We start from the raw sequence: 10,169 nt of genomic DNA, 5'->3' as shown, positions 1-10,169 counted from the left end.
ACCATATGTGAAACACCCTGTTTTGGGGTATACAACCGCTCTGTGCACCCCACTTCTTTGGTGCCCTTTCTTCCTTCGGGAAGAAAGGCCCCGGGCCATGGTTCCTCATAAAGCTTTGTTTAATTTTCTCTTGCTATTCTGTCTCATGTGAATTTAATTCGTTCTCCAGCCAGACGAACCCACATTTAGGTAGAGGAAAAGTCTTCCTCCCTACAAAGTCAAGGATAGACTAGATAACTTCTGCTGGTACTTGTCATTTTTATCTAAGTCTGTGGGACCCCAAAAGCCTACCTCTCATGTCACTTCATTTTTGGAGCCCTCTCCAGCATGCCCTGGAAGAAGCAGTTATTGCTTCTGTAGGGGAGGAGGACATTTCCTCTCCCCAAATGGGGGTTCGTCTGGCCGGAGAACGAATTAAATTCACATGAGACAGAATAGCAAGAGAAAATTAAACAAAGCTTTATGAGGAACCATGGCCCGGGGCCTTTCTTCCTGAAGGAAGAAAGGGCACTCAAGAAGTGGGGTGCACAGAGCGGTTGTATACCCCAAAACAGGGTGTTTCACATATGGTTGAAATGTCCCTCTCACAATAGTCACAAGATTGCCCTGTTGGGCACAGTGCTTGATGGACACAGTAGGTAGTGGGTCTGCTATCTCGGTGGGCCTAGCAGGAGGCAAGTCTATTGTCTGGAGCTGGGCGGTCACAGGTGAGTGCAGCAATCAGTTCCTAGCCTAAGGAAAGATGCTTAATCCTTAAAGAAATGCCAAAGTTGGGAGGGGGAGGGAAGTCAGTTACAGGAGGTTACCAGAGGAGCACAATAAAATGCAGATTTAAGTCCTTGCCTTTGGTATTGATTAAGAGCTTCCAGAGAGAAGGCCATCTCCCTTCTTCTTCCTGGTACAGAGAGGGAGGCACCCCCTACAGATGGAGATTTACCCTACAAATGCAAAGGTGTCCCAACAAAGGGCAAATTCCATTCCTCAGAGCCTCCTTCCCTGTCCCAGTTTATCAAAAGCAATCAGCCTCAAATAATCCTGATGCCAAAGAGACATATCTTGGGGTGGCCAATTTCAGGTCCCCACACTTCTTTTGGGTCCCAGCATCCAGGACGTCCCCCAATGATCCCTGCTTCCTGGGACACATGCCCTTATTTAGTACCCTCTCACACTGAATAAGGCTGACCTGTGTAACCAACAGGATATTACAGAAATGACAAAGTGTAATTTCTGAAGTTAAGCCATAAAGCACATTGTGAATTCTTCTCGTTCTCTCTTGGATCACTTGCTCTGTGGAAGTGATATCGACCCTGATATCAGTTTCCCCACACTAAACCCAGCATATATGGGGTTAAAACCAAAACACTCATTCCCTGCTTAGTCTCTGGTTTCCTGGCTCCAGAATCCACTATGCTCCATGGAGACAGACACCGTCAAGGACAAGCACCTGGACTATCTCCTCCCCACAAAGAGATACAGCTGGTGGGAAAGCTGCTGACCAGCAAGGTCATGAGCTCCCTCCTCTCTGCAAGTGTCTCCAGGCCAAAGACAGGCTGGTGGGAAAGCTCCGACCAGCAAGGCCATATGCTCCCCCTCCCCTTCCTAAAACCCCAAATAAAAACCCTTCCTTTTAGCTTTTTCGAGGAGTTTGGGATTTGAGCGTTAGCTGCCCTCTCTCCTTGCTCAGCGCTGTGCAAAAATAAAATTCCTACTTTCTTCCACCACACCCGGTGTCAGAGATTGGCTTGCTGCGCAACAGGTGAGCGAACTCACTTCAGGTTCGGTAACAATTTGGCGACCCAGATGGGACCATGTCCCAGGTGGACGTCTCGCCTGTGGCACACCAGCCTCTGGCTAAAGGCCTCTCTTGGAAGCTGTCCTGCAGCTGCCTGAGCCCCTTGTCTCAGGGACAGCCCCAAGTGGCTGGCTGCTAGCCAGACATTGTTGGCCCATGGCGCTTTTGCTTTGGTGGTGGAAGAAACTAGGTTTAGGACTTAGGAAGACGTCTCTTGTAAGTAGCTGGTAGTTTTTGTCTTTGTCCTTGTGTTAACCTTTTCCAACAGGACTGGCCGGAAATAATGGGTACCTTGGCAGCCCTCTGGGCTCCGTTTGATTTGAAGTCACCGCGACGCCCCGGCCAGGTGTTGGTGAGTCCCCCGGGTGTGCACAGCCGAGGCCCCTTGTCCTTGCTCATCTGGGAAGACCTGCATGGCGGGTCTCCATTTGTTGGGCACCCCCGAGTGTAGGACACGGACTAAGGTGGGGCTGGAAGCTCTTTGGTTTTTGGTCTTGGTCTTTGTTTTGGCTTCCATTTGTGGCCGAGGGTTTTTGGGAATGCGTGCTTGTTTGGTATTTGTTGTCTGTCTGTTTGTCTGTCCTTTTAAAAGTGTTAACATGGGAGATGCTGCATCTATTCCACCTAAGAGCCCCTTGGGAAAAACTGGCTGATGGTCGACCTATAGCTATAAGCCAATGTCTAAAGAGGGATGATTTTCTTTTGTAACGCCACGTGGCCACAATATTCTTTAGACTCCAGAGAGAGAAAAGATGAATCCTCAAGTTGGGAAACTTTTTAGAGAGCTCTTATGATCAACAACTGTTTTATTGGTACCTACGAAAAGACCAAATTAAGAGGAAACTATAATGACTAGTCTTAAGAACTTAATCAAACTTGGGATCTCAGCTTCTTGTAGTCTTACAGATGCTAATAAAAATGTTAAGTTAACAAAGAGAAATTAGGAAGGGAAGAGTCACAGGACTCATCTCAATGGGATAAATGGAACAGATATGAATGAAGTTAAAACAAAGCTTTTAATAAAACACTGCCTAAGGTTGGATGGGCTAAAGGGACCCGCCTATTGGCTCCCCAACATTAAAGGACATCAGACAAACCTGTTCTATTTACCCCAGTTTGAAAAATGTAAAAGGTCAGGACGCAAAAATCAGAGTGAGAAACCTGACCAACAATTGTTTGGGGCAACAGTTAGGCTACTAAGATTAATAAGACTATAAAAATTAAAATGTTTAAGCTAATATTATATGAAGAGGTTATTCAACTTTGCCTGGATGTTTTCTTTGGGAATAAATGTTATGTCTAACTGGGAATGCTTCCCCTGAACGATATTGTAATACCAAAACTTGTTAGTAGAATTCTAACGTAAGTTATAATTAAAAATATAAGGGTTAGTAAAAGTAAGATAAAGTTTTGTAAAAATTGATATACTTAAACAGGCCAATTTCAGTTCACGCAAACTGATGTATGCAATTGGAAAAGCCAGGTGCAACAACGGGGAGTCTGCTTTAATCTTTTGAGGCTTCTAAATAAAATTAGAAATACTTTACTGCCTCTTTAAGAGAAAATAATTAAATAATTAAACATGCCAGCAGCCAGAACCCAAATCTGCTGCTTTTGTCTACTCTCTTGCTGAGCTTCCCAGCAAGCTGAGCCTCGCTTCAACTCCCCCAAAATTCCTGATCTAAAATTGAGTGAGTAAAAATAAGTAAACTTTTGAGATAATTTGGATTGTAATGACCATTATGCAAACCCCTTTCAGAAAAGGATTCAAAATCTCTCATAATGGAATGTAGTCTTTAATGAATATGCAAAAACTTCTAAGAGACAAAGTCATTTAACATGATATAAAATGATCTTTGATGAAGGAAAGCCTGTTTAAGCTTGCTGGTTTCATTTAAAATGAACGTGTCCTCAAAGTTATGAGCATTGGCTACAATGCAGACATACAGCCTGGGTTTACTGGTCAAATGAGCTCATGTCATCTCTGTTACAAAATTTATCAGCAAAACTCATAACTCAGTATAATAGCTAATTTTGTTTAATGTCTCACGGAGTTTTTGTAGACGATCTAAATATAATTGTTAAGAACAGGTAAACTAAATAAATATATATATATAATTATACGTATAATAATTATATTGTGATATATGTACTTAAAACAACTGAGGATAATACTTCACTGCTGTAATGTCACATGAAGTTTTTAAGAGTAATTGTTAAAACTGGGTAAGAGTTTTAAGTACAATAATTATGTTTTATAGTCTGAATACTTAAAAAACAGCTTCCAAAATCTTTTTGGAAACTTAATTTTATAGTTTTACTAAGTTAAATTAAATAATAACAGTTTATTGGGTATCTAGGTCATTGCCACATAAGATAAAATATTAAAGGTTAACTACTGAGCATATATTTGTCTGCCTTTGGTTTCTTATATCAAAGAGACTAAAAAGTGCTTTGGTTTATTAATAAACATGTTTTATGTATGCTGAGAAATTTTCTATGAGAAAACGTATATTTCCAAAAGGTCTGTATTCAAGGAAAGTAAAATATATGTTTTCAGTAAAAAGATATAAAGAATGGAAATATTTTTGTTTCTTGAGTTGAGAAAGATAAATTTGTCCTAAAGTGCTGGGACAAATTCTGAATGTAAAAAAGTAACCAAAGGTTTGTAAAAGTAAAGCCCTAAAGGGATTTATGTATGATCAAGTTGTCCAGGATTAAAGTAAATCCAATTAAGTAAATACACTTATATGTCAAAAGTAAAGTGGTACAAAATTAAAACTTGGTTTCCTCTTTCTTAAAAGGTTAATTTTCCTAAATTTTTAATCTGCTCTTGATAAAAAGATTATAAAAAGGCTTTTTTTTTTGACTATTTTAACTCTGTTTCCCCTTGACTGTTTCTGTTGTCACTTTGAATGCCTGAACATAGTTTTGCAGTGAACTTTGTTTCCTATCTAAACAAATGTTTTAAAGCTTTTAATATTTTTGACAAGCTTCCCCCTGACACTAATATTCAAGTATCGAACAAAAGCTTTCTTTTGACCTGGAAGAAGAGGGAGAGTTTCTCTGGGGATTTTCAGAGGGCTCCTGGGACTTCTCAGAGAAATTTGCTCTCTTCCTATTGAAAAAAAAAAAAGCTAAACTAATAAGGCTTATTTTGTATGTTAAATTACATGAGAATCATTGTCAAATAAGTAATGATAAACTTTCTTAAATGGTATTATGTAAATGAGTGTTATTGATATAAATATTTTAAAAATTATCTGATCTGTTCTGATTGTCAGCTATAATCCTAGTTATTATCTCAACATGTTATATATCACAGATATGGTCAAATGCCTTTGTCAATTACCATTTTTGAATGTTTTGTTATTTATGAACAGTGGCTATTTTACTTTGATGTTTTTGCAAATATGTTTCATCTTCAGAGAAATTCATGGAAAGGACTCTGACACTCTAGAATACAGATTTCCAGTAAACGTTCAGATTGTAAAACCAAACTGAGTAAAAATTACAGAACTCCAACAGAGAAACTGATGACCTCACAAACTGCTGACAGATTAAGATCAAGAACCAATTACAGAGGACAGAATAAACTGATAGGGATGATTATAATTTTTATGACTTTTTGATTGAGATATTGCTGATTTTTTGATGTTTTGCTTTTTTCAGAGTTAAGAAAACCTTTTTCTCTCTTCTCTTAAAGAACTATGACTTACAACAATTTATAAACAAAATTGAAGCATTTGTTTTTTCCTCCCTATCTGAGCCCCCCAAAACACAAAAACTTCTGATAAGTAAGTATTCTTATTCTTATGGCAATATGGTTGTTTGCATAAGTACAATAAGAATCTGTTCTTCTTTTAACAGGACACAATTGGAAACACTGGTTATATTACCAAGACTTCGACTGGAATAACATATTTAAAAAAAACATACAGGCTTGGATATAACACAACAGCTTTTGAGGAATGAAGGTTGACATTCTGGAATAAAGCCACTTGGAAATATTGGCCTAGTACTGTGCTTATGGGTTCTGTAACCTGGTAAGGTTGAGCAAAGAATGTCGCTCCCTCTGGCAGGTACAAGGAACCTCAGTATTTTGGGGAACCTCACGAAGAGAGGGATTCGCCCAAATCTGCAGGTACTGCAGGCAGAATCTGATAACAGGTCCTTTGCTTGGCTTTCCTTGAGAGACCTTTAAAGTTCAACCTGAGATTCCTTATAAGGTTCCAGCAAAGCAGATTTAAAAGAGCCTATATGATCAATTACTATTCTTGCTGTACTTATGTAAATAATTATGCCAAACTTATTAAAACTAAACATTGTGCAAACCAGTTAGTCTTAATTTGGCTATGTCTAGTGAAATTGAGGGTGATTTTAGGGAGGAAGATTATGTTTCAACAGAAACTATAATACATGTTTATAAATATTGGATTTTAGTTTTTTCAATTGTCTTTGAAATTTTGTTTCACTTCTGTTAACTGGACTGGATTTTGAATTCTTCTAGTCTTCTGAAATATCTGGCTAAAAACCTCCAAATTGACATTTTCAGGGTTTTTTTGTTCCCATTATTTTCGTTTGGAGTCACTGAAAACTAAATCTGCCCTTTTTCCTAAAGCCTTACAAACGGAAGGTGGAAGACCCAATATAAACTTAAGAGAGATTCATGTCTACTGCTGTGTAAGCCACTCAAAAAGCCACCTGAGTGCCCGATGACACCATGAGAGACATTTCAAACTGCAAAAGATTCTTCGACCCTGACTTCTAGAAATCTTGATTGGCTGCCCCCGGGCTCAGAAACTGGTTTATAATTTGCTCCAATCATTAACCTTGTTCTTCTCTTTTTGTTTCTCTAGAAAAACTTCTTATTAAATACCTGGTTACTTACTTACATGATACAGGCCCACCTTCAGGAGCCCACCAGCATCACTGCCTTATTAAAAGACTGGTTCAATGAGATGAAACAACCTACACTCCATTTCAGCAGGAAGTAGCTAGATTGGTCACCACCCCAAATCCCTCAAGATTGAGGGACGGACATAAAATAGGGGGGAGTTGATATCGACCCTGATATCAGTGTCCCCACACTAAACCCAGCATATATGGGGTTAAAACCAAAACACTCATTCCCTGCTTACTCTCTAGCTTCCTGGCTCCAGAATCCACTATGCTCCATGGAGACAGACACCATCAAGGACAAGCACCTAGACTATCTCCTCCCCACAAAGAGATACAGACTGGTGGGAAAGCTGCTGACCAGCAAGGTCATGAGCTCCCTCCTCTCTGCAAGTGTCTCCAGGCCAAAGACAGGCTGGTGGGAAAGCTCTGTCCAGCAAGGCCATATGCTCCCCCTCCCCTACCTAAAACCCCAAATAAAAACCCTTCCTTTTAGCTTTTTTGAGGAGTTTGGGATTTAAGCATTAGCTGCCCTCTCTCCTTGCTCAGCGCTGTGCAAAATAAAATTCCTACTTTCTTCCACCACACCCGGTGTCAGAGATTGGCTTGCTGTGCAACGGGTGAGTGAACTCACTTCAGGTTCGGTAACAGAAGGCCAGCTGCCACGTCATGAGGACATTCAAGTAGTCCTATGGAGAGGCCCACATGGTAGGAACTGAGGCCTCCCACTGTCAGCTAGTGTGGTAGTTGTAAAAGATGTCCACAAACTCCTTGATACATGTCCCTTCAAGAGGTGGAGCTTAATTGCCTCCCCACCCTTAATTCCTTGAGTGTGGGCTGGACTCGTGGACTTACTTCTCACGAGCAGAATATAGCAGACATGATGGTTTGTGACTTCTGAGACCTGGTCATGAAAGGAATTGCAACTTTACCCTTGTTCTCTTTCTTAGATCACTTGATTTGGAGGGAATCCACTGAAATGTCGAGGACATTCACACATCCCTGTGGATAGGGCCATGAGGTGAGGAGCCGGGGCCTCCTGCCAACAGGCATGTGAGTGAGCCATCTTGGAAGCATATCCTCCAGCTCTAGGCAGCCTTCAATCTGCAGATGGCTGCAGCCCTGGCTGACAGCTTGATTGCAACCTCTTCATGAGAGATCCTGTGCCAGAACCCACCCAGTTAAGCTACTCCCAAATTTATAATCATTTCAGATTTTAATTAACTTCAAAAATATATGGTTTAATATTATTAGCTAAATTAAGGAAGGAAAATTTACTTTATTTTCACCGTAATATGCAAAACAAACCTTACTGTCTTTGTTTTGTGTTTTGTTTTTGTTTTGTTAGTGAGACCCGCAAGCTGTTCTAGCAAGTTATTGCTAATGGGGATGGTAGGAACCCCCGATTTACAGCTGGTTGGTCAGAAGTAGAGGTGGTGACCTAGGACTTAGGACTGGCATCTGAAACAGGGGTGGTCTTGTAGGACTTAGCCCTTAACCTGTGGGATCTCCAGGTAGTTAGTGTCAGAAATGAATTGAATTGTAGGACATCAAGTTAGCATCGAGGGAGTTGGAAAATTGGTTGGCATGGGGAAAAAAAACCCCACATACTTGGTGTCAGAAGTGGGAAATGCTATAGACTATATGATTCCATTTATTTGAAATGACCAGAATAGGTAAATCCGTAGAGACAGAAAGCAGCTTAGTGGTTGCCAAGAGATGGAGGAAAGAAATGGGGAGTGACTGCTAATAGGTATGGGGTTTCACTTGGAGTAAGGACAATTTCCTGGAACTAGATAGTGGTGATCTTGCACAATTCCGTGAATATACTAAAACCCACTAAATTGTATACTTTAAATGGCTTATGAATTACATCTCAGTAAACCTGTTACTTTAAAAAAGCCAACAATAGCAGACATTCAATATCTCCCATACAAATATTACTACCGTTCAGTCTTCTTATAAAGTAGTACATGAGGTTACTAAGACAAAAAAATCATAGGAGTACATGTCATTGGTGAAATACTGCATCAAAGATATTTGTCTGGAAATATTGGGTGAACCTCTTGCGAAGAGGAATAGAAAAATAAAGCCAGCAAAGTATTTTTCATTGCAACTTGATAAATACACAGAGATTGCTAAGATGTGCAATTTGAAAACAATGGTGATATAAAGGAAGAATTTTTTGCTGCTTCTCTGTTCACAAACAAAAAACTCTGAAGTGGGCACAACCATGAAAGATTATATTGTCAACAAATGCAGTTAGAGTTTAAGAATTCTGTAAAGTACGTTTTGATGGCACAGCTGCAACAGGAAAATACCCTGGAGTAGGGTACCAGATTAGCAAGGAAGGATCAGAGTATGAATTAAAACACTGATTCCTTCATTAAGAAAGTCAAGCTGTGGGGAGAAGATCCAAGATGGCGGTGTGAGTAGTCCTCTTTGTCTCTCCCCCTTCGAGTCTGCAACAAATTGGACATTCGTCGCTCAACAAGGGATATCCATACAGCATCTCGGGACACCTGAGAGACCCAGGCAGCTATACATCGGAAGGCAGCCGGACTTCCCTCCGGGAGGATGTGGAGATAGGGGGGAAATTGTCCGACCCGGACCGAGCAGCCTAGTACCTGCAAGCAGCTTTCTTTCAGCGGATGCCCCCAGAGCATCGGCACACACCTAGGGCAGGAGAGAGCGCACACCGGAGGAGCGACGGTGGAAACAGGTGACCAGAACCCCACCTAAGCCCCCCGCAATTCCACCTAAATGCAGAGGGAGGCTTCAGAGTTGCACACCTGAGTCCGCAGAGAGAGCTTCTGCCCGCCATTGGCGGGGAGGCCCCGCCAGGTGTCCACGGTGCCTGGAGGGTCCCGGAGAGAGTCCCAAGTGGCACGGCAGCCCACCGGCTGCCACTGCCCACCCCACTGTCTGCCGGACAGGGCACAGGATTGCCGGAGATCCCCTCGGAGAGGACTGGGGCTGGGTGGAGCTCCAGCGGCCAGCTCCACGGCCCTGGGGGGAAGCTCCAGAACTCAGGCCAGGCAGCGGACAAAAGCCTCTGCCTGCCATTAGCGGAGAGGTCCCGCCCAACATTCACAATGCCGGGAAGGCCCCGGAAAGAATCCCAAACAGCGCGGCGGACTGCCAGCTACCACTCCCTGCCCCACTGACTGCTGGGCAGGGCTCGGGACTGCCGGAGATATCCTGGGAGAGGACTGGGGCTGGGTGGTCCTCCAATGACCGGCTCCGTGGACTGGGGGGGAGACCTCAGAGTTCCACCCCGGCAGCAGGCAAAGCCCCTACATGCCATTAGCGGAGAGGCTCTTCCCAGCATCCACAACACTGGGAGGGTCCCAGAGAGAAAAATACCAGGCAGGGCAGCAGCTGGCCAGCTGCCACTGAAATCAAAGTCTCCAGCTGTCCCCCAGACAGGGCAAAGGGCTCCCCAAGATCCTGGGGGAGAGAACTGAGACTGGGTGGA

At 42.3% G+C, this 10,169-nt stretch overlaps 1 long non-coding RNA gene across 1 annotated transcript; it reads left to right on the top strand.

Moving 5' to 3' along the window:
* The first annotated feature begins 3,420 nt into the window (after positions 1 to 3,420).
* Positions 3,421 to 5,802, top strand: LOC139082427 (uncharacterized). The gene is made up of 2 exons (XR_011538401.1): positions 3,421 to 3,483; positions 5,663 to 5,802. It is a non-coding gene; the product is annotated as an uncharacterized lncRNA (long non-coding RNA).
* Positions 5,803 to 10,169: the final 4,367 nt, after the last annotated feature.

Source organism: Equus przewalskii, chromosome 3, assembly GCF_037783145.1.
Source record: "Equus przewalskii isolate Varuska chromosome 3, EquPr2, whole genome shotgun sequence".
NCBI lineage: Eukaryota > Metazoa > Chordata > Mammalia > Perissodactyla > Equidae > Equus > Equus przewalskii.
This window is presented reverse-complemented; position numbering and strand designations above follow the sequence as displayed.